The sequence below is a fragment of the Phacochoerus africanus genome, chromosome 2 (genome assembly GCF_016906955.1).
Source record: "Phacochoerus africanus isolate WHEZ1 chromosome 2, ROS_Pafr_v1, whole genome shotgun sequence".
Lineage (NCBI taxonomy): Eukaryota > Metazoa > Chordata > Mammalia > Artiodactyla > Suidae > Phacochoerus > Phacochoerus africanus.
The window spans coordinates 191,081,802-191,106,423 of NC_062545.1; the positions used below are offsets into that span (position 1 = coordinate 191,081,802).

General features: G+C 37.5%; 1 protein-coding gene and 1 non-coding gene across 2 annotated transcripts in view; one reads left to right on the forward strand and one right to left on the reverse strand.

The window, feature by feature from the left end:
- RTN1 (reticulon 1) overlaps positions 1-24,622 on the reverse strand; it is a 225,811-nt gene that overhangs the window by 73,268 nt on the left and 127,921 nt on the right. The gene's annotated exons all lie outside the window — the stretch shown is intronic.
- Positions 17,583-17,713, forward strand: LOC125121764 (small nucleolar RNA SNORA18). Its single transcript, XR_007133627.1, has one exon. It is a non-coding gene; the product is annotated as a small nucleolar RNA SNORA18 (small nucleolar RNA).

Consider the following 24,622-nt stretch of genomic DNA (forward strand, 5'->3'; position numbering starts at 1 on the left):
AATATATGTAGTCCTTGGCCAGTATCTGATATGGAGTAAATGTTCGGTAAATGTTAATGGTGACATGCATATCAAAGTTATAAACAAATATCAGCTAATCAAGATATATTAAAAATGCTATATAAAAGAGTAATAAATCAAACTAGAGTTGATTTTAGGAATGTATCATTTAACTTTTGAAAATTTATCAGTTTAATTTACTATATTAGTTGACCAAAAGAGAAAAATCACATGATTATCTTAGATGCAGATAAAGTATTTAAAGTTAATTCCTATTTTTGACTGAAAAATACTGGAGGAGCTAAAATAGTAGGAAACCTTCTTGATTAAACTGTATGTCAAAATAAAATTACAGACATCATACTTAATGGAGAAAGTTTAAATGTAAGAGACATGCTATGGAACTAATACATGAGTTTGGCAAACTTGTCAGATATAAAATATGTATGTATATATGTGTGTAGATACAAACATAAATAAAGAGCATTCCTCTGAACCAAAAATAGCCAACAAAAAATACGTTGTTGCATTTACAATAACAATGAAAACTACTGGATTAGTGTAAAAAGGTACATGATCTTTATACAGAAAAACTTTAAAAGTCATTGAATAATCCAATAAATAAACAAATAAATAAAGGACTCAACTGAGTGGAGATATATACTGTGTGAATAAATGAACAGCTTAAGATTATCGTGTCAATTTTCTCCTAATTAAACATATAAATTTAATGCAACTGTAATAAAAATTATATTATTATTTTTTAAGAACTTGAAAATATTAAAAAAAAAACAATGGAAAAGCAACAAATAACACACAAGGGAATCTCCATAAGGTTGTCAGATGATTTTTCAGCAAAAACTCTGCAGACCAGAAAGGAGTAGAATAATATATTTTAAAAAGTGATGAAAGGGAAAAATCTACAACCAGGAGTACACTTCCTAGCAGGGCTCTCATTCAGATTAGATGGAAAAAAATAAAAGCTTTTCAAACAAGCTAAGAGATTTATGCATTACCAAACCAGCTTTACAAAAAAAAATACTAAAGGAACTTCTCTAGGTAGAAAAGAAAAGGCCATAACTAGAAATGACAAAACTAGAAATGGGAAAGCTCACCAGTAAAGGAAAACATAAAGCAAAGGTAGGAAATCATACACATACAAATATGATATCAAAACCAGCAATCATGAGAAGAGGAGAGTACAAATGCAGGGTACTGGAAATGCATTTGAAATTAAGAGACCACCAACTTAAAATGATCTTGTGTGTGTGTGCGTGTGTGTACCATGTTCTTGGATTAGAAGAATCAATATTATCAAAATGACTCTGCTATCCAAGGCAATCTACACAGTCAATGCAATCTCTATTAAATTACCAATGACATTTTTCACAGAACTGGAACAAAAAAATTTTAAATTTGAATGAAAACACAAAAGACCTAAATAGCCAAATCAATCCTGAGAAGGAAAAATGGAGCTGGAGGATCCAGGTATCCTGGCTTCACACTGTATTACAAAGCTACAGTCATCAAAACAGTTTGGCACTGGCACAAAAACAGAAATACAGCTCAATGGAATAAGACAGAAAGCCCCGAAATAAGCCCATGCACATATGGTAAATTAATCTATGACAAAGGAGGAAAGAATATACAATGGAGAAAAGGTAGTATTTTCAATAAGTGGTGCTAGGAAAACTGGACAGCTGCATGTAAAAGAATGAAATTAGAACATTCCCTTACACCGCAAACACAAATAAACACGAAATGGATTAAAGACCTAAAAGTAAGGCCAAATAGTATAAAATTTTTTTTTTTTTTTTTTGGTTTTGGTCTTTTCTAGGGCCGCTCCTATGGCATATGGAGATTCCCAGGCTAGGGATCTGTTCAGAGCTCTAGCTGCTGGCCTACACCAGAGCCACAGCAACACAGCATCCGAGCTGAGTCTGCAATTTACACCACAGCTCACGGCAACGCCAGATCCTTAACCCACTGAGCAAGGCCAGGGATCAAACCCGCAACCTCGTGGTTCATAGTCAGATTCATTAACCACTGCACCATGACGGGAACTCCCAAATAGAATTTTATACTAGAGGAAAACAAAGGCAGAACACTCTTTGGCATAAATCACAGTAACTCTTTTTGGATCCACCTCCTAGAGTAGTGAAAATAAAAGCAAAAATAAACAAATAGGATCCAAGAAAATTTAAAATCTTTTGCACAGCAAAGGAAACCATAAACAAAATGAAAAGATGACCCACAGAATGGGAAAAGATTTTTGCAAATAAGTGACAAACAAGAGACTGATCTCCAAAATATACAAATAGCTCATACAGCTCAATATCAAAAAAAGCAAACAATCCAATAAAAAATGGGCAGAAAATCTAATAGACATTTCTCCAACGAAGACAGATGGCCAAAAAGTGCTTGAAAAGATGCTCAACATCACCAATTATTAAAGAAATGCAAATCAAAACTACAATAGGCTATCACTTCCTACCAGTCAGAATGGCCATCATCAAAAAGTCTACAAACAGGAGTTCCCGTCGTGGCGCAGTGGTTAACGAATCCGACTAGGAACCATGAGGTTGCGGGTTTGGTCCTTGCCCTTGCTCAGTGGGTTAATGATCCGGCGTTGCCATGAGCTGTGGTGTAGGTTGCAGACGCGGCTCAGATCCCGCATTGCTGTGGCTCTGGCGTAGGCCGGTGGCTACAGCTCCGATTGGACCCCTAGCCTGGGAACCTCCATATGCCGCAGGAGCGGCCCAAGAAATGGCAAAAAGACCAAAAAAAAAAAAAAAAAGTCTACAAACAATAAATGCTAAAGAGAATGTGGAGAAAAGGAAACTATCCTACTCTCTGGAATAGTGGTGGGAATGTAAATTGGTACAACCACTATGGAGAATAGTATTGAAGTTCCTTAAAAAAACTAAAAATAGGAGTTCCTGTGGAGGCGCAGCACAAACAAATCTGACTAGGAACCATGAGGTTCCCTGGTCTCACTCAGTGGGTTAAGGATCTGGCGTTGCCGTGAGCTGTAGTGTAGGTGCAGATGTGGCTTGGATCTGGTGTTGCTGTGGCTCTGGTGTAGGCCGGCAGCTATAGGTTGGATTAGATCCCTAGCTGGGAACCTCCATATGCCACGGGTGAGGCCCTAAAAGGACAAAAGACAAAAAAGATCAAAACAAAAACAAACAAACAAAAAAACTAAAAATAGAACTACTATAAGATCCAGCCATTCCCCTCCCAGGCATATGTCTAGAAAAAAAACAAACAAACATAATTTGAAAAGACGCATGCATTCCAATGATCACTGTAGCACTATTTACAATAGCTAAGACATGGAAGCAACCTAAATGTCCATTGCAGAGGAATGGATAAATATTTCATTGGATATATTGATACATATATTCAATGGAATGTTAGTCATAAAAAAGAATGAAATAATGCCATTTGCAGCAACATGGATAGATCTAAAGATTAGTAAACTAAGTGAAGTAAATCAGAGAAAAACAAATATATGGTATCACTTATTATATGGAATCTAAAAAAATGATACAAATTAACTTTTTTTCCTTTTTCAGCTGCACCTGTAGCATATGGAAGTACCCTGGCCAGGGATCCAATCCAAGCCTGCAACCTACACCATAGCTGCAGCAACACTGGATCCTTAACCCACTGCACCAGGCTGGGGACTGAACTGGCAATGCCACAGAAACAGGCCAATCATTAACCCACTGCACCACAGCGGGAACTCCCAAATGAGCTTATTTGCAAAATGGAAATAGACTCACTCACAGAGTTTAAAAACAAACTCATGGTTACCAAAGTAGAAAGGTGAGGAGGGGAGGAGGGATAAATTAGGAATTTTGGGATTAACACGTAACATACTTCTATATATAAAACAGATAATCAACAAGGACCTACTATATAGCATGAGGGACTCTATTCAATACAATAATCTATATAGGAAAAGAATCTGAAAAAGAATGGATGTATGTATAACTGAATCACTTTGCTATACACCCAAAACTAACACATTTTAAATCAAGTATACTACAATAAAAAATAAAAATTAAATTAAAAAATAAAAACATTTTGTGCTTGCAAACATGTTTCTTTAAAACATGATGCAAAAAGCAAAAATCACAAGGTAAAAAATTTGTATATTTGACTACATCAGAATTAGGATTTATGTTCTACAAACTGCCCAAGAGAACTAAGTCGCAGATGAACAAACTAGAAGGAAGTATAAACCAATCAGAGAATAAACAAGAAAAAGATGGAAAACCAAATATAACTAGCCAATTCACATATAAGGAAGCCTGAACAGCTAATAAGTATAAAAAGAGATGTTCAGAGTTCCCACTGTGGCACAGTGGGTTAAGAATCCAACTGCAATGGCTTGGGTTGCTGCAAAGGTGCAGGTTTGCAGTGCTGATAGCAGCTGCAGCTTGGATTCAATCCCTGGCCTGGGAATTTCCATATGCCATGAGTGTGGCCATTAAGAAAAGAGAGAGATCAGATGAGATTGGGCACGTTCAGGGTGGAAGATATACCAGATGGCCAACAAGCACGTGAAAAAATGCTCAGCATCACTGATTATTAGAGAAATGCAAATCAAAACTACCACGAGATACCACCTCACACCAGTCAGAATGGCCATCATTAATAAGTCCACAAATAACAAATGCTGGAGGGAGTGTGGAGAAAAGGGAACCCTCCCACACTGTTGGTGGGAATGTAAACTGGTACAAGCACTATGGAGAACAGTATGGAGGTACCTTAGAAAACTACACATTGAACTACCACATGACCCAGCAATCCCACTCTTGGGCATATATTCGGGCAAAACTTTCCTTGAAAAAGACACATGCACACACATGTTCATTGCAGCACTATCCACAACAGCCAAGACATGGAAACAACCCAAATGTCCATCAACAGATGATTGGATTAGGAAGATGTGGTATACAGACACAATGCACGACTACTCAGCCATAAAAAAGAACAAAATGATGCCATTTGCAGAAACATGGATGGAACTAGCGATTCTCATACTGAGTGAAGTAAGTCAGAAAGAGAAAGACAAGTACCACATGATATCACTTATATCTAGAATCCAACATATGGCACAAAGTAACCTTTCCACAGAAAAGAAAATCATGGACTTGCAGAAGAGACTTGTGGTTTCCAAAGCAGGATGGGGAGGGAGTGGGATGAATGGTGTGCTTGGGGGTAATAGATGCAGACTATTGCCTTTGGAATGGATTAGCAATGAGATCCTGCTATGTAGCACTGGGAGCTATGTCTGGTCACTTATGATGGAGCATGATAATGTGAGGAAAAAGAGTGTATACATGTATGTGTAACTGAGTCACCCTGCTGTACAGTAGAAAATTGACAAAACATTGTAAACCAGCTATAATGGAAAAAAATAAAAATCATGATATAAACAAACAAACAAAAAGAATGAAAAGCGAGAGAGAGAGAATGCCAACCACACTTGTAACTAAGAAAAAGAGAGAGATTTTTTATTGCTGTCAGATTGATCAGAATTAGAAATTCAGATAATACCAAATGCTAGCAAGACCAAAGAGGAAGAGAAAATAATACCTTTCCATTCCTGGCTGGCAGGAATGTACACTCACTCAAGCCATCTGGCGAAAAACCTAGCAGTCTTTAGTTAAATTACGTATGCAAATACCTATGAAGCAGCAATCCCATTATATAATGTATAACTATAGAACCTCTGCCATAGATCTATAAGAAGACACGTGAGATATTTGTGACACTGCTGTATATGAATGGTAGTGGGGGGTTGGAAGCCTCCTAGGAGTCCATCATCAAGAATCAAGGAGTGCATAAGTAAAATCTGATGGATGCATACAATGAAATATTATGTAGTAGTTGGAAGCAAGGAACTAGGTCCAAATATACCACTGTTTGGTAATACATTTGAAGTGGAAAATATAAGAAGCAGAATGTGAATTACAGCACACTATCACTTTTTAAAATTAAAAACACCTATACCAAACAGTTAGTTTATACATACAAACCCAAGGATATCACTCCCATCAGAATGGATATTGTGAAGGACAGAGGAATGGGAGTGAGTAAGGAGAAAGAAGAGGTGAAATCAAATAATACAAAATAAGAGAGGGGCTTTTCACTGACTGATTAGGATACAGATCATCATAATAAAGAACATGATTAATTTGTATCTCTGCATCTGAGGAGTGTCTTCCCACTCATCATGAATAAAAAACGACTGCCATATACCAACAGTCAATTATTTTATCTGTGTACCTAAGAAGAAACTGAGGTTTCCAGACTGAAAGATTTAGCTTGTTCACACTTGTAGACATAATTAAATCCATTTGTGTGCTCTTTGTAAGCCCTTAGGTTCAGTCAACAAGTATCACTGTAGACTGCAAAGTGTCTCATGTCTCAAGACCTGACTGGATTTATCTCTTCCAACTGGTCACCCTGACATATTAAAACAGTATATTAGGAGTTCCCATCGTGGTGCAGTGGTTAACAAATCTGACTAGGAACCATGAGGTTGCGGGTTCGGTCCCTGCCCTTGCTCAGTGGGTTAACAATCCGGCGTTGCCGTGAGCTGTGGTGTAGGTTGCAGACGCGGTGTGGCTCCTGTGTTGCTGTGGCTCTGGCGTAGGCCGGTGGCTGCAGCTCCGATTCAGCCCCTAGCCTGGGAACCTCCATATGCCGCAGGAGTGGCCCAAGAAATAGCAAAAAAAGACAAAACAAAAAAAAACAGTATATTAAAAATATTTTAAATAATATGGAATACTCTCATTGGCAATATATTTTCTCAGACCTTGAATTCAATCCTTCATTTGGAATAACTAAATTATTGATGCATTGTTGCAAGGTCCTATAGTTGGCTTTTCTGCAATCAATGTTTACTTTGAAATGAGACATTTCTGCATTTTCTAGATAATATTCATCATGGTCAAAAAGATACTTGGATTAATGCTGACTTAAACTTATAAAATTCCAAAATTATAGATTTTAAAAAAGTATTTTACCCTAATGTCAACACTAGTCACCAATGTGGACATTATTCAAATAATGCTCAAGACACAAATGGTTTCTTGGATAATTTCCATTTTTACTATTTTGGGCAACACTGACAATATTCCGCTTGAATGTCTACTTAAACAGCATATTACATTTTGGGATGGTTCTTAGCTGGTCATCCCAGTTTTTGCCTAAAGGCACATCAGAAGGTTTCTGCTTTGTTATAAAATTATCACTCCTAGCAACTGTAAAAGAACTTAACCCAAAAGTTTTGCCATGTGGATGAAAAGAATCCTGATTATAGGAATGTCTATTCTTTAAGGTTTCAAGTATAGTACTGTATATAAGTTAAAGCCTCACAAATCTCCCCAGTATACAGTGAACTAAAGGTTTTTATTTTCAGTTGTTTTCAAAACAGAACATCATTTTTTATAGCAATGTAGCTGAGGGCCATAGAGTCCAAGGAGTTTTAATGCTGACTGGCAGACTGCATAATTATTTGTGTACTTTATCTGCTCCTCCTTTCCTTCATCCTGCTTATCACTGTCTTCCTATTCACTGACTTCCCACACATTGACTTCAGTCTTGGTTATGTGCCATGCTTCCACTGATGGGATGTGAGGGAACACTCATTTTCCACATCTGAGTAGAAACTTCTTGTGACTATGTGGCTTGGCTGGGGCCCACTCACTCCACCCTTGCACCAAGAGAATTGCATGTCCTAGGTTGGGGCTGCTCTTTTAGTCTGGGTTCCAAAATGAAAAAAAACCACATGGGGCCAAGCCTAAAAGAGATTATCAGAGCCAAATCCTGACAATGTTCAGAAGAGAAACTATTTTTTGTTTGTAAACCACTGAGATCCAGGAATTCTTTGTTAGAAACTAGATAAGGCTGAAGAATTCAATGACTTGGTAGGGTGACAAAGAATTTGCCATCTTTTTTGCTCATACACATTAAGAATAATTCTTTCCTTTTGTCTATGACTTTAACTATTGGTTCCTAAATCTACTTTTGATTATCTCAGCACAGTTTCAGTTTAGCTGGATATTATCTATCTATCTATCTATCTATCTATCTATCCACTTAACCTATCTATATCAGAAAAATTCTAACACTTCACAGATTGAGTTTATAGAAAAACATTCAAATGATATGTTGATGTGGCTCCCCAATCTTATTTATTTATTTATACACAGAGAGAGAAAGAGAGAGAGATCGAGATCACACTTGAAAGTGATGAAGGGGAGTAGTGATCTTAAGCAGCCTTTATGTGGAAGAGCCAAAGGATGTCAGATTAGTGGTGAAACAGAACCCAAAGGTACTCTCAGTTGCCACCATGTATACCTCTTCAAGCAGGTAAATCCTCAGTTACCCCAGTCATCCTTCCAGTTTGCTATCTGCCAATACACTATCCCCTAGCCTTATAGGGAACCACCCTGAAAGGAATGCTGATATGTTTGTTGTATTTTTTATTTATTCATTATTTTAATGTGGTCCCTGGCTTGCAAAATATAGGCATTTCATAATGTTTATTAAATGAGTGAAATAATAAATGTATACATAATGGAATTCCTATCAATCATTTAAATTACAGACAAAGAAGAGATTGAGGGAAAATACATGTGTTACATTCACTATTTCTCATCTCAGACATGTGTCTATGAATGCTGCTTCCACTTTTGCCTTTGAATAGGGGTTGACCAGAGGAAAGGGATCACGAAAGGAGATTCTTCTCTGGCACTCACCTTGCCTTAAGAACCTTCACTAGGGGTACTACACTCCAGGAATATTCAGCCCTAGGCTGATGTATGCAATACCAACAAGATTATGGGCTCAAGAAGCAGAGAAAGAAAAAGCAACAAGTAATCATCACTTTTTTTCTACTGGACTCTGAGTTCCTTCAGGTCAAGGAAGATAACTGTGGTAGGTAGTGAGCATATGAACAATGACAAACAAAACATGACCCATGCCCTCCATCAGCTTATACTCTTTCAGGAACATAATCATTAATGAATGAATAGAGGGATAAATCTATAATTTAAAACCATGACAAAAGCTACAAAGAATAGCAAACTATCAGAAATTTAGAGTAGGTTTAAAAATATTATTTCTTAGGGCCCTCATTTTATTCTTGGCTTCCCTGGAGATTTAGACAAATTTAGCAGGTGAAGTTGACATCAGAACAACTATTTAGATAGGTTCCAAAAATTTATCTATGTTTTAACATATTTATATGTATAATTGATTTGCTTTGCTATATACCTGAAACTAACAGAACACTGTAAGGTAACTATACCCAAAAAAAATTTTTTTAAAGATTTAGGCATCTTTGGAATGGATAAACAATGAGATCCTGCTGTGTAGCACTGGAAACTATATCTAGTCACTATGGTAGAGCATGATAATGTGAGAAAAAGAATGTATACATGTATGTGTGACTGGGTCACCTTGGTGTACAGTAGAAAATTGACAGAACACTGTAAACCAGTTATAATGGAAAAAATTAAAATCATTATAAAACTAAAAAAGTAAAAAAAAAGATTTAGGCATCAACCTGAAAAAAATAAACTTCTATACTTCTCCACTGTCAATGGCAATTTAATACCTGCATTTACCTGCCTGGCAGAGGACAAGGTCATGTTCCTTTTTGCTGAGGCAGCAGGTGGAATGACTTTGCTTTTAAGGTTGCAGGATCATTGCTAAATGGCATGGTCACTTCCAACTAATTGAATGACTGGACCACTGCAGAATTACCTTGATGTTTTCAGATGGCTTTCTGCCCAAGTCACTCATCATTCTTAGGGCCAAAACACCACTTAAAAGGTCAGTAGCATAGCTTAATAGAAGGACAAGTTCTTTTGCATCCTTAGGTTTTGTTGCGAAAGAAGAAAAGCTGTTTTAATTTTTGTTGTGGCTTTTAAAGGAGAAAATATTTTGCTGCATTGATCATCCTTGTAGAGATACTAAATGGAAAATGCAATTGACTACGGTTCCATTACCTAATCATGGGGCTAGGGATGGAAGGTCTGGTGACAAATCCATATGTTGCCAGCAAAAAATTTCTGAATTTCTATCAAGATGTGGAGTTGACAGCTGACTATGATTCTCAGGGGTCCTAAATAATGGTAGAAGAAGCTTGAAGCTATTATACCCTAGCTCTTGAAGGATGTAATCTGGACAAGAGTTGTTCCTCCAAAATAGATGAGTCTGTCACAAATCAGAGATTTAGGTCAATAAAAATAGGCCATCAAGAAAGAGTTTTTTAGAGTTGCTATTGTGGCTTAGTGGATTAAGAACCCGACAGAGTCTCCATGAGGATGTGGGTTTGGTCCCTACTCTTGATCAGTGGGTTAAGGATCCTACGTCGCCACAAGCTGCAGTGTAGGTCACAGATGTGGCTTAGTTCCGGTGTTGCAGTGGCTGTGGTGTAGTCCTGTAGTTCCAATTCAACACCTAGCCTGGGAACTTCCGTACACCACTGGTGTAGCCATAAAAAGAAAAAAAAAATTAAAAGAAAGAGTTTTTCCTATTCTTGGACCCTAAACCTTAAACTTAAGGTACAGTAAATTACTTAGAGCCTCCTAATCAACTTCAAGGAGCAAATATCAGAAGAACACAAGATCTAGAGATTTTTCTTTCTTTTTCTTTTTTCTTTTTGTCTTTTTGCCTTTTCTAGGGCCGCTTCCTGGGGCATATGGAGGTTCCCAGGCTAGGGGTCTAATCAGAGCTGTAGCTGCTGGCCTACGCCACAGCCACAGCAATGCAGGATCTGAGCTGTGTCTGTGACCTACACCACAGCTCACGGAAATGCCGGATTCTTAACCCACTGAGCAAGGCCAGGGATCGAACCCACAACCTCATGGTTCCTAGTCAGATTCATTAACCACTGCACCATGACGGGAACTCCAAGATCTAGAGAATTTTTAAATGGAATTGCCCATTCTCAAAGAATATGATTGCTACAATTTTGTGAAGTAACCACTGGATATCCTCAAGTTTAGGTGAGGTTGGCTAACATTATTTATTGTGGTAGAGTCTCATATGGTCTACTTGCTCCCCAAAAGAAGAACTCTCAGGAAAACAACATTTTGCTTTGCTGTGAATAAATGTCAATTAATGAATAACACTCAGACTCTCTTCTCCCTTCCTCTCACAAACACCTCATCCTCTTTCAAGATTGGTTCAAATATCACCTCATCATGAACCTCCTCAGGTAATTACTGGCCTCTCCTCTGTGTCCCCTGTTCACATCTTTGTTACTGTGCCATTACTGTATACTATGGTTATTTGTTTAGATGTCCTTCTCTACATATAGTGATGATTTGTTTGAGACTACCATCCTATCTTGTTTATCATTAAATTCTCCACTGTGGGAGTTCCTTTTGTGGTGCAGTGTGTTAAGAATTCAGCTACAGCAGCTCAGGTTGCTGCAGAGGAGTAGGTTTCATTCCTGATCTAGTTCAGGGGAAAGGAATTCACTCCTACAGCTCTGGTGTAGGACATAGCTATGGCTTAGATTCAGTCCCTGGCTGGGAAATTTCCATATGCCATGGGTGCAGCCATAAAAAAATAAATTCTCATTAAAGAGGATTCAAAGAAATGGAAAGATATCCCATGCTCCTGGGTTGGAAGAATTAATATTGTAAAAATGGCCAGCTACCCAAAGCAATATACAGATTCGATGCAATCCCTATTACCCATGACATTTTTCAGACAACTACAACAAACAATCCAAAAATTTATATGGAACCATGGAAGACCCAGAATTGCAAAAGCAATCCTGAGGAATAAAAACCAAGCAGGAGACATAACTCTCCCAGAATTCAGGCACTATTACAAAGCCACAGTCAACAAGACAGTGTGGTACTAGTACCAAAACAGACATACAGAACAATGGAACAGAATAGAGAACCCAGAAATAAAGCCAGACAGCTATGGTCAATTAATCTTCAACAATGGAGGCAAGAAAATAAAACAGGAAAAAGACAGTCTTTTCAGCAAGTGGTGCTGGGAAAACTGGACAGTCGCATGTAAATCAATGAAATTGGAACACACCCTCACACCATGCAAGAAAATAAACTCAGAAAGACTTAAATGTAAGATAAGACACCTTCAAACTCCTAGAAGAGAACATAAGCAAAATGTTTTCTGACATCAACCTTACAAATGCGTTCTTATGTCAGTCTCCCAAGTCAACAGAAATAAAAGCAAAAATAAACCAATGGGACCTAATCAAACTGACAAGCTTTTGCACAGCAAAGGAAACCATTAAAAAAAAAAAAGACACAAAGACAACCTATGGAATGGGAGAAAATAGTTTCAAATGATGCACCTGACAAGGGCTTAATCTCTAAAATATACCAACACCTTTAGAACTCAACAGCAAAAAAAAACAACTCAACTGAAAAATGGGCAAAAGACCTGAACAGACATTTCTCCAAAGAAGATATACAGATAGCCAACGAGTACATGAAAAAATGCTCAATATCACTGGTTATTAGAGAAATGCAAATCAAAACTACTATGAGGTACCACCCCCACACCAGTCAGAATGGTCATCATTAATAAGTCCACAGATAACAAGTGCTAGATACAGGGTGTGAAGAAAGGGGTACCCTCCTACACTGTTGGTGGGAATGTAAATTGGTACAACCACTATGGAAAATAGCACAGAGGTACCTCAGAAAAGTAAATATAGAACTACCATATGACCCATCAATCCCACTCTTGGGCATATATCTGGAAAGATTTTTCCTTGAAAAAGATACATGCACCCATATGTTCACTGTAGCACTATTCACAATAGTCAAGACATGGAAACAACCCAAATGTCCATTGACAGGTGAATGGATTAAGAAGAGGTGGTATAAATATACAATGGAATACTACTCAACCACAAAAAGAACAAAATAATGTCATTTGCAGCAACTAGAGACTCTCATACTAAGCGAAGTAAGTCAGAAAGACAAAGACAAAAACCACAAGATATCACTAATATCTGGAATCTCAGATACAACACAAATGAACCTTTCCGCAGAAAAGAAAATCATGGACTTGGAGAACAGACATGTGGTTGCCAAGGGGGATGGGGAGGGAGTGGGATGGACTGGCAGTCTAGGGTTAATAGATGCAAACTACTGCATTTGGAGTGGATAAGAAATGAGATCCTGCTGTATAGCACAGGGAACTATAGCTAGTCACTTGTGAAGGAACATGGTGGAGAATAATAATGTGAGAAAAAGAGTGTATATATATATGATACAATTGGATCACTTTTCTGGGCAGTAGAAATTGACAGAACACGGTAAACCGACTATAAAGGAAAAAACAAAAATCATAAAAAAACAAATTCTTATTGAGAATGTTAAGCAAAAAAATTCTCAGCTGTTACTCCTGTCTGTTACCAAGTACATGCTGAATAAATGCTTATGGAATTGAGTTTAAATCTGAAGAGAAGATTTTAATAGCCCATTAACAGGATTTGGACTATCAAACCTTTTATCCATGTTAGGTAGGAAGCCAGTGATCATACACATAGATAATGCAGAAGTTGTCAGAGATGGCAAATGCACTGAGTGAAAGAATACTCCAAAATTTTGACAGTCTAGAAAAATACAGTTAACCTCACAAGACCAAGTTTAGTAGCAATAAAATGCAAGGTCTAGTACTTCCACTCAAAGTGCCAACCATAATAATACTAGATAGAGGAAATGTAGTTTTTCTACTAGCATATATAAGTAAAGATGTATGTGTATTAGATAATGTGAACTCAACAAAAGTCAACAAACAGTGTGATGCGGCTGACAAAGAGGCAATGTGCCTTTAGGTTGAACTGGTAGAAATTAAGTGTCCATAGTGTCCTGCTACAGAATGATCTATCCAGCTCATATACTACTCAGAAAGATGTTCTGCATAACACTCAGAAAAGGGGGTTGGAAAAACTAGGGAACATACAAAAGGGGATAAATGGTACAGACTTGAAACCAATCTGTCTTCGCTGACAGCAATGGAAATTTAGAATCTGGAAAAGCAAGAGTTCAAGGTTATTATGACAGTTAGTATTTTTTTTTATTTTATGTCCTGACATGACATAATAGGATTAATGGATAAGTAGCATCAACATGTGAGATAAATTTCAGAACTGACCAAGGATAGAAAGTCAGATTGGAAGCAATGAGTCCCCTGTCACAGAGAATGTTCATAAAGCTTTGTTTCATTTTTCCAGTGGTTCCTTCTAACCCAGAAATTCTGATTCTGAGCTCTTTGATCAGTCAGATTTTAAAAAATGGCGGTTCCCTGATTTACAGAAAAAGATAACATCGTCTCAACGGTAATCATTTCTAATATTACATTCCACTTAAAGGATGAGCAGTCATAACATCCTGCCATTTTATTAATAGATTACAACACTTAATTTCTGTAAAGCATTAAGAATCAAGGTAAAAAATACTGTGACTGAGAAAGCCATCTATTTTTCTGTAGGCACTAGATTTAAGGTTTGTTTCTCATATAATCTTTGTTTTTAGATAACCATTGGGTTACCTTTCTGAAGCATTTTGAAACTTTCAGTTGTGAGTGGAAGTCTATATTTTACCTTTAAAAGCAATGCTTTTGAATAATATTTTGATTCATTTAGTATAGTCAACATTCTTCTGGAGTAGATTCAAGTCATGGAGCGAGAGAAAACCCATCTGAATCTGTTCCAGCTGGAAGACTGTTGTCATCTATACGAACAAAATAGATACTGCAGGAGATATGCTTTTGGTGGCTATAACAACTATGTTTTTAATCTCATTAGGGCTACCACAAATGTTTATGAGCCAAACCAGAATGTCATTACTAAGGAATGGAGGTATGATATTTTTCTTAAAGGGAAAATAAAACTTGTTCCAATATCATCTAATATTGGGTAACCAACATATTTTTCTGCACTTAAATTTTTATGAAGAAGAAATGGCATAAATAAGTAATAAAGGCACATCTAACAAGCTGATATTAAGAATTTAGAGAGGGAAATAGGGGAAAAGCAACTTTTAATTTATATCTCCTGGTCAGAATTTAACTCTCAAGGGGTGGAAACGAAAATGGACAAATATGTGGAAGTTTTGAGTTCTGGGCCCAGTTCTTGACATTTGCTCTTACAAATCACATTAGCAAGTCACCTTCTGCCTTCTTATGAAAAGGAAACTAAAATTTCAAAGAGAAGAGACAGAATTTCAAAGACATCAAATAGAAGGTGATGGCCCAGGATTGGACCTAGGTTTCACTAATTCCAAAACCCATCTTATCCTATGTAATTTGGATCTCTCAACATCAAATAAGATAACTCTGATTCTTTTTCCATCTTAAAACATAGCATCTCTGGAGGAGAAAACAAGAGATCAGCATTTTCCAAAAATAAATTATATTCTAAAACAAAGATTAGCAAATTCTTCCTGTAAAGAAACAGAGAGTAAATATTTTAGATTTTGTGGGCTATATGGTCTAAGTTGCAACTGTTCAACTCTGCCCTTGTAGCAAAAAAAAAAAAAAAAAAAAGGGCCAAAGACAATTTGTAACCAAATGAATGCATCTATATTCCAATAAAACCATATTTAAAAAAAAACAGGTGGTGGTATGATAAGCATCAAAAAGAATAAAGTAATTAGAAATAAATTTAATAAAATAAGTGCAAGACTTATACAAAGGTAACTACAAAACAGTGTTGAAATAAATTAAATAATTAAATGGAAAGGTAGCCCATGTTTGTGATTTTAAAGTCTTAATATTGTTAACATGGTAATATTCCCCAAACTACAGATTCAATATAGTCCCTTTCAAGTAATCCCTATCAAGGTCCAAGCAATCTATTAATTTCTGTTTTTCAGTTGATTCTAAAATACATATGGAATGCAAAAGACCCAGAATAGCTAAAACATTATTGAAAAAGAAGAACTAGGCTGGAAGACTTACACTTACAGATTTCACTTACTACAGGGCTACGTTAAACAAAACAGTATGGTACTAGCATAAGGCTAGAAATATAGATCAATAGACTAGAACTGATAAACTAGAAATAAACTCTCACATTTATGGTCATTTTTTTTTTTTTTGGACCAGGATGACAAGATACTTCAGTGAAAAATAGTCTTTTTAACAAATGATTCTGGAACAAGTGGATATCCACATAGAAAAGACTGAAGTTGGACTCCTATCTCACACTAAATTAAAAAATTAACTCAAAATTGATCAAAGACCTAAATGTAAGAATTAAAACTATAAAACTCTTAGAAGAAAACACAGGAGTCATTTTACAGCCTTGGAAAGGCAAAGGTTTCTTAAGCATCTCCCAAAGGCCATACCTTCTAATACTGTTATCTCTGAGAATTAGTATTTCAACATATGAATTTTGCAGGGGAGGGGGGAACGTAAATATTCTGGCTATATCACAGTCTTACCATAAAAATCCCAGAATTCAAATTCTTTTATGAACAACCCTCAAATAGTCAAATCTCTGGGTAGTTCAAAGATCTACTAAGAAGACTGTACAACATTGCTCAGAAATCCCATCCAGTATGTAACAATGTTCCCTCTCAGCAAACTACTCCTTATGCCTTTGTGAAGATGGAATGAAAGAGCAGTGGGTACAATACGGTCTGCCATCAGGAGAAAGAGAAACAGAAATAGTCAGAGTTTTGAAAACCTGCTGGCACCTAAAAGTCAGCTTTCAGAGCTCCAAAGGGCTAGAGTCAACAGAATCTACACACTAGTCCTTGTTTCCATTGACAGGGTGTCCCTATAACAGAATGAAATGATGGCTGGGTTTTTCTTTTCTGAATTTAGCGCTGTCTGTGCAGACAGTACAGAAGTAAAGGAAATTGTAGAAATGATCAAACAGCCAGCTAGTGAGAGAGAAGACAGGAGAAAAGATACGGAAATGCAGAGAAAGCATCTGGGAAGAGTCAGTGTTAATCCTGAAGTCTGACATGCTGCTGCTGCTACTTACTGATTTTTCCCAACACATGATCAGGAGGAAAAGTGACCTCTACAAAGCCTGTACCAGAGACCATAAAAATATCATTTTGTTGCCAACTGAGCATATTGGATTGGGGGGAGGGAGGAGAAGTAGGTAATCAGAGAGCTGGATCATCAATATAAACACTCAATAAAAAGCAACATTTACAGCTTCGAAAGTGCTACTCAACTGGATGGAAATTTTATATACAGCAAGGGTAGTATGATGGACTTAAATCTCTCCTTTATATCCAGAAGAGCCTTGTGAAAAGCACTCCAGTGAGTAGAGGATAAATAAGACATTCAGCAGCTTCCCCCTATTCCCAAACCCATTTTTTCTTTTGCTTCTATGCAGGCTACCCCAAGCTCCTAGGCACAGGGCATAGGAGCTTTGCACACTTAGGAGTAAGTACAGCACCCACCCCTCTCACTTGACAGCTACCCTGTGATCAGTCTCTACTGAGGTGAGCATTTATATCTAATTATACAGAGAGCTAATGAGTCTCTAAAGTTATCTACCGACTCCAACCAAGTGCATTATATAAACAGGAGTTGAGGGCTATCCCGATGGGGCTTTTTCTATAAACCTACATCGTTGGAAACGCCTCATAGAGCAACTCTGTGGTTTCCTTTACTCATAGAACTACATGTTAGATCTGTGCGGAAGAACTACAAGACAGCTGCTAAATAAACTATGAAAAACCTAACAGGGAAAAATAAATAAATAAACAGGAAAACAGGGAGAAAATACATTTTTATCATTTGCTTATTTCCCATTGGTATACTATCACTACAGCATCTGATGACGGCACTCAAGCTGTTAAAGCAATGATTCAATTTCTGTGGCTCATTTCACAGTAAGCCGAAACAAATACTGTCATCACTTCAGAACAATTCAATCTTTCTCCTCAAAGTAAGAAAGGAACAGTAATAATTACCCTGCTAATACTTCTCTCTGTCCCAGATTTTTTTAAGATATGAGAAAATTTGCCCAGAAAGGTCAAAATACTCATACAAAATTTCAGCCATTGCAATGTAAATCAGGCATATAGACAGAGCTAGGAAAACTAGGACTCTTATCACTCCAACACATTATTGCATTAATTTGTTTATATGCCTGTCCTTACAAATGCCTTGTGGGCAAGGACTATATCGTATCATCTTTGCTTCCTCACACAACCCCATCGATTACATGCAGTGGGTGCTAGAGACTTGATTCATGAATGAATGAATGAGCATGTCCACATGTAAGTGGGTGAGTCCACGTGAACATACACATACATATACACACAGAGGACTCCACATGGATAGGTCATAGTTCTAATTGCATAATTTAGATTCTCTTTTGTTTCTAATGATAAGCATGTTAGTAATCTCCATGAGCTCAATGTTCAGCTCAAACTGATCTTTAAAGAGTGTGGGAAAGAGAAATTCACTGGGCATCTTAACACTTTTCTCTCCTCTGAAACCCAGTATGACTGTACTTAAGACTGACAACATGTGTAGTCAGAGTTAATCACCATGGTACCTAGTGTTATTATTTAAATTTCCATTTGCATTTATTCTACACCCTGGATGGGTTGAGAGCTGGTGAAGCATTCACTCAAAAGCAACTTCTAGAGAGTAGCTTCTGACTTAAAATCCTCTGGTGACCTCCATGAAACTTAGCAAAGAACTAGACACAGAGAAGTGTTCCAATCATGTGGGGAATTACAGAAATGCTTACCTGAGTTAAATTCCAAGGTCCACCTGGTTCCATAGCAATGGTAGAAACTGTCTGACAGCTCTCAAAAAAACAGATTTTTCATTTGTGTAATGTTTCTGCTTGATGTTGAAAGGTAACTGATTAACAATAAGATGACTCTATCTTTAATAGGAACCTCAAGGTTCAGGTTAGAAGGCACATTTGTTGTCTTTGTTAGCAACCTTAACATTAGAGGCGTCCAGGGCAATAGTTTAATTCTATCTTCTATATCTGACCATCTTATTTAAAATAGCTCCCCTTAGCCTGCTCAATTTTTAATTCATAGCACTTACCACTACGTAATACTGTAATACGTGTTTCCCTGCATATATGTTAGTCTCCTGCACTTACTGAATGTATATGGGAGCAGGGCATCTCCTTTGTTCTCCATGCTTTCCTTAACCTCTATTGTGCCTAGGAAAGAGCCTGGCATGTAACAGGTTTTCAATAATTACTTAGTTAATGATGTTGCTGAATTTATAAATGTTCACTCACCAAGAACCAGGCTGTGATTTGAGATAAAGCAGAGGTCTAGGAATGTGTTAACTGCTTATTAATTCTCACACATATATGCATGCACGCACGCACGCGCACATTGCACTAAGCCGAAATAGAAGTCTTCAGGAAATGAACACCTAGAGCCAAGGGAACATATTCCTCTGACAAATGCCTCATAGGAAGAAACAGGCCTTGTTCTACTAAAACTAAAAAAAAGGGGGAGGAATAGCTGCAAATAAACCAGATGGAGTAGAATGCCATGAAACTTACAGCAGATGGCACTAAAATATTAAACTAACATTTCCTTATGCTCCAAGCTGAGCTCTATGTTAACACTGATTAGGGGAGTCACTCTATTTAAAAACATGCAAAGGAAAAACGAATCCGGTATTGTTAAACCGTTCTGCTAAAAACAACTCCAAGCATTAGCATCTAATGTGCTTTCACACAGTGATATGTTAATATTATCCAGGAAAGGTTATGTCTAACAAAACCACCCAGAATAGGAGGGGGAAAAAAAGTCCACAGTCTCATGAATCTGTTCAAAAGCAAGCTCAGTGTGGTAAAGCCGTGAAAATCTGCTTCTCTGATCTCCATAGCAACAGCAGAAACCCTCAGACAGACATTTTAAAAACCAGATTTGTTTTTCTCTTTTCCAAGTACCTTTGCATGGTATTTTTGGGTAATGTTGAAATACAACTGACATTACATAAGGTGTAAACACATTGCCTGTTCCAACTGCTTCATTATTAGATGAAACGGCTCATCATTTTCTCACTTAACCTACAATGGTGATGCCGCTGTTACAGTGCAGCACCTGGCTCTCTGGGGACGTCCCAGAAAAATACTGTCAACTGAAAGTCAGTATTAATAATATTTATAGACTGGCATGGGCTACCCAATTGGAGAAGATACGCTCAAGATTTATAAACCATACAAAGTAATCAGCATATTATCCATCTGCTTTGCAATATTATTTAAAGTCTTCCACCTAAAAAGAAGTCATTGAATACTCACTTTCTCACTGAATCTGAGGTATAAAGACTACCATGTCCCAGTCACCCCCAAAAGGCAGAGAGTTTAAACAAAACCATGTATACAGGTGTGCACTGAAGAATTCTTTCAACTATTCTGCATCCTTGAAAATTTTCATAATTAAATACTGGGGGGGGGGGGGGGAATACATCTGATCATCATAAATACAAGCCAAGGGAAACTTCCACTGTTCCATGTTCTCATTAAAGTTAATACAGTGGAAAATAGAAGAGAGTTCTCTCATTGACTAATTAAAAGTGACCAACTGAAAAGAATTATAGGATTCTTGAGGGAATATGAATGCGAACTGGGCATTACTCCTGTGGTTACATAAGAAAATGTTCCTATGTTTAGAGATGTACTCTGAAATATTCTGATGGTGGTGACTTAATTTTCAAATGCTCCCCCAAAAGTAGATAAAACAAACATGAAAAAAATGGTAACGATTGTTAAATTTTGTAGATCTATATTTGGAAGTTCATTATTCTCCTCAATGTATGTATGACTCCATAATAATCTATTTTAAATATCTTTAAAAAATAGAAGCATTAGTGCTCACTTAAATCATAAATAAGAGTTAGTATTTGAAGAATCAACCCTAACTTTGTCTTCCTTAAAGGACGATTAAAATACATACTGTTTTAAGGATGACAAGTCTTTGTCAGAGCTTGCGAAATACCTTGTATGAATTTTTGGAATAAACTGATGCACAATTATTTTTGAAATCATGAAAATGGTAGACAACAAAGAAGAAAGGGCACCAAACAAGCCAGATGTTGCAAGAAACCTCCCTAGATGGAGACAGAAATACTGCATAAATCCTGCTCCCTGCCTGGTACCAGTCTGTCAGCCTATAGGGGACCAGGCAGACAGGAGACTGCCCAGAATATGAAGCATACCAAAGCTTCCTTCCTACTCAGGATAAGTGAAAGCATAAAACAAAAATGGAAGAGGTTTTTTTTTTAGAGAAATGGTAGTCATCTGAAGTGTTTTATATAAGAAACCAATAAACCCTCAAGGATTTGTCTCTCCCCTCTAAAGGGGTGATTCCATGTTTATCATCACAAGAATGTGGCTAATCCTTGCCCCTAAGTATTATTTCAAATATTCCTAAAGAATCTGATTTTAGAAAGTAATTTGCCATTAAAAATAGATCAGAAGGGTGAATTTTCTGAGTCATGCCTTGGGAAATGGGGAAGAGAAGTCTGCAATATTCCAAGTTTGCCATGAATTCAGTCCCTTTTATTTTATTTTATTTTTTATTTTTTATTTTATTATTATTATTATTATTATTTGTCTTTTTGCTATTTCTTGGGCCGCTCCCACGGCATATGGAGATTCCCAGGCTAGGGGTCCAATCGGAACTGTAGCCACCGGCCTATGCCAGAGCCACAGCAACGTGGGATCCGAGCCGCGTCTGCAACCTACACCACAGCTCGCGGCAACAGCTTGCGGCAATGCCAGATCATTTAACCCACTGAGCAAGGGGAGGGACCGAACCTGCAACCTCATGGTTCCTAGTCGGATTCGTTAACCACTGCGCCATGATGGGAACTCCTCAATCCCTTTTAAACCGAAGTAGCCCTAATGCTTTTTTCAGCTTAAGCTGCTACTCCCCTGGTCATTCTGTGTTGAGAGAAATCCATAGCTAGCCTGAGTAGATTAGTGTTGGGGGGGTGAGCTAAATATTGATGAGATGAGGTGTGAAGGAGAGCATCAGATGGTGATAAAGCTGCCCACTCAGATCCTCTCCATTTCAGAGAACAGGAATGCTAAGTACACAGAAGGAGGGCAAGCTGCTGATGGAGCTCAGGTGTACGGCTGGGCTGCCATGGCTGTGCTCTGTAGGCCTGCCATACAGTTGGAAGGCGAAGGGGCTGATCCATCAAGAGTCCATCCTGTTGCCTCAATAGTCTCCCGTATTCTTGGTAACCGCCATTACTAACTGTAGCCCAGGAGCCTTATCTAGTGCAGAAAACATGATCCAATCATAGAATGTGATAATAATTGCTGCCATTTATAATGAGCCAGGTCTTCTACTAATCTAAGCATCATAAAAACAGTATTCAACGCAGTCAATTTAAATATCATTACAATTCAAGGGAGTAGGAATTACTAGTCATACTTTACAGATGAAGCCTGGGAAGTTTTAGGCCATAAATGGTGCACCAGGGTTCAAACCCAAATCTGCCTTACTCTAGAGCTCATGCCTTAATCACCATATAATACTGTCTGTCTCTATACCAAACTTAATAACAAGCTTTGTTTTCAGTTAAGCTCTACAGTATTCAAAATAATAAGCAGCATTTACTGCAGAAAGTTTTCCCATTTTATAAGGGTTATAAAGTTTCAATAGACTGATCTGGTACAAATTCCACGGGCTCAGCAAAGAAAGGCTGAACCCTGGCCTACGGTGATATCACCTTTGCTTTGTCAACTCAAATCTATTATTGGCTATGTCAGCTCAACCTCAGAAAGCATCTTTCTCTGCTGACTCCATTTGCCCTTTGCTGGGCTGATCACTTTAGGAGGGCATAGCCAAGAAACAGATGACCTTCATGAGTAACAACAGGGGAGCCACACACAATATGCTCTTCCTAATTGGCCTATAATTTTAAAACTTTCACTGGGTTCAATACAATTTAAATGATCTCTTGGGAAAGAGCACAAGCTATAAAACACAGTGACATACAATAAAATCCCATAACATACTTCAGTGGCTTCATTTATGTGTCTGGAGTCACGATTCATTTAGTCATCAAATGTTCACTGAGTCTCTACAAATTTACCAGGCACCACTGTAAGCACTTGAGATGCAACATTGAAACAAAGTGTGTGATCTCAAAAAGCTTAAAGTATATGTGGTAAAAACAAGCAATAAGCAAAGAAATGCATCTTTAATGTGTTGGGTAATGACAAGTGCTATGAAGATCTATAACAAGAGATAATCGTATAAGAGGTCTGTGATAAGGACTTGATTGATACTCATCAAATTTCCACTATGCCTATGCATCAGGGGAGCACCATGTTAATAATTCTGACCAATGGCTCATAAGCAAAAGTGTACATGTGTCATTTCCAGGAGGAGGCTCTGAAGTGCTAATATGCTCTTCCAGCTCTCTCTCCTCCAGGCATGGCAACCTGGGAAGCCATATATTGGTATTTGGTGGCACAAGAGAGAGTGGGTTTGGATCCACTTGCATAAGAAAAACCCCATCAACTAGCATTAGATTTTGTGTGAGCTAGAAATAAGCATTTTGTTGAGTTAAGGCATTGAGATTTGAGGGTTTCTCATTACAGTATGGCCTAATTCAAACCAATTAAATCAAAAAAGTACAAATGCTGGAGCTTGGGGAGAGAGAATGAACAGGACTAACAGAAGCCATACACCATGGGTTGCATCAACTCAGTGGCTGTAAACTGATGATAGACATTTTAAATCACCCGAGGAATACTAAAATTACTAATCCAAAGACATTATACCCATGGCTTATAATCTGGGGTATTTAGGGTGGGGCCGAAGCATATATATTTTGGAAAAAAAATACTCAGCAAAAGATGATAAATTGGGTCCACTGGCTTTAAGAAACCTCCCCAGAGGCAACTTGTCCAACAATTAGCTTGAGAAATAGCATATTAGTGAGATCAAGTCATCTCTGTATAAACCATTGGAAAGCAGTCCATTAAATTGTAACATATGAAGAAAATCTGTAAGCTTGTTGAAATACTATGAAAGAATTCTTGAACTAAATGAGTAACTGAACTAGATCTTTCCAAAGCTCCATCTCATTGTTTAATTATTATTAACATAAATATTTAAATAGTAATAAAATTAGAAGATAATTAATCTAAATTATATAATTTAATCATCACAAGAATCCTCTGATGCAAGTATATCTCCTTTGAACAGATGTAAAAATTGAAGTGCAGGCAGGGTAACTGCCCTACATCACACAGCTTGCAATAAATAGTAGAACTAGGATCCAAACTCAGCTGGCTCATGATTCCTAGTCTCCGTGAAGAGGGGGATATACAGTCAAAATAATGGAGTTTGGAGAAAGGGACTCTAGACAAGGAGCCACCAGAAGGGAGGTACCTTAGGAATGGGCTCTGAGAGTAGCTGTTCTGATTCTAGTCAGGGATTCATGATCTTAGAAAAGAGAAGTTACCGAGCCAGGGGTCAAGCCACAGCCACTGCAGAAGCAACACCAAGTAGTTATGTTGTAAGCCACACAGGAAGTCCACTAGAGACTCTCATACTGAGTGAAGTAAGTCAGAAAGAGAAAGACAAATACCATATGCTATCACTTATAT